This window comes from Elephantulus edwardii, unplaced genomic scaffold, assembly GCF_000299155.1.
Source record: "Elephantulus edwardii isolate Elephantulus edwardi_28Jun2011 unplaced genomic scaffold, EleEdw1.0 scaffold00102, whole genome shotgun sequence".
Classification (NCBI taxonomy): Eukaryota; Metazoa; Chordata; class Mammalia; order Macroscelidea; family Macroscelididae; genus Elephantulus; species Elephantulus edwardii.
Genome location: NW_006399852.1, coordinates 9,928,777 through 9,930,032, shown reverse-complemented (window position 1 = coordinate 9,930,032; position 1,256 = coordinate 9,928,777). Strand labels below are relative to the sequence as shown.

At 37.6% G+C, this 1,256-nt stretch overlaps 1 protein-coding gene across 1 annotated transcript in view; it reads right to left on the bottom strand.

Moving 5' to 3' along the window:
* The window catches only part of FUCA2 (fucosidase, alpha-L- 2, plasma), a 19,496-nt gene that overhangs the window by 2,959 nt on the left and 15,281 nt on the right, over positions 1-1,256 (bottom strand). The window lies entirely within an intron of this gene.

Sequence of the window (1,256 nt, the reverse complement as noted above, 5' to 3'; positions counted from 1 at the left end):
TTTTATAAAAAGGAAAAATAGTTCTAGAAGAATAATTCTAGAGACTAAATGTAGTTCAACTGATCCTTGGAGAAGGACATCATGTTCAGAAGGATGGAGGGACAGTGCAGGAGAGGAAAACTGTAGATGGAATGGATTGACACAGTGACTGGGGCGATGGGGACTGGTGTGTCGGAATTAGTGAGACTGGCTCAGGACAAGGTAGGCTTCAGAGGTGCTGGACATAGGGTTACTATGGGTCATAGGCAATTAGATGACAACAACAACAACAAATTGAGTTCAGTGGAGGAGTGCTACAGAGAAAATTGGGGTAGGAAAAATAACTGGCCTACATGTGTCCAGCTATGGCCTGCCCACTTCTTACCTAGAGTCCTGGGACAAAGGCTGCCCTCCCTTAGCCAAGCAATGTTCCTCCCCCAACTGCCCAACAACCTCCACAAATCGCCAAGACATAAACATATCAGTATTACTGTGGCTATTACACATTCTTAGCCTTATACTCACCAAAAAACCAAAACCAAACAAACAAAAAAACAAAAACCACAAACAAGCAAGAAGCCCTCACTATCAAGATGCTTTGACTTGTGACCATCTAGACAGAGTGGAACTGCACCATTGAGTTTTCTCCCTCAGATCACCCGCTAGCTTTGAACTGCTAACCTTCTGGTTAGTAGTCCAATGTTTAACTCACTATGCCACCAAGCTTCCTTCATTTATATAAAATGAGCTCAACTAAGTAATTTTATCTATGTTCTGGGGTTATTTTAAACGAGAAATTTTTACTGATGAAGTGGAGCAGTAAAAAAAATAAAACAGAACTTGAACTATGAAATAACAGACTTAACTGGTGTCAGCAAGACCAGAGATAAAATACAAAGTAATTATTGTCATCTGTAGACTACTGCACTGTAAGTAAAGCCTACATTTGAATTCCATCTTCTTTCTGCTGGACCATCCTCAAGGAACTGCTGACATAAACTTTGGAAAAGTGACAGCTCACATCCAATGACATAATCAATTTCTTAATAATAATAAGCTATAAAATATACACAATACCAGATCTGGTAATAACACCATTAACAATAATCTTAAACCTCAAATTTTTTTCATAAACATAAAAAGTAGAACCCTAATAGCTTTTACATTCAGATATGTTTTGGGACAGGTATCAGGGGGAAAAAAATTTGGATTCCAGTTTTAGTAAATAGATTATTTGAATTTAACTTAAACAACATAAAATTAACATTAAGCATTGA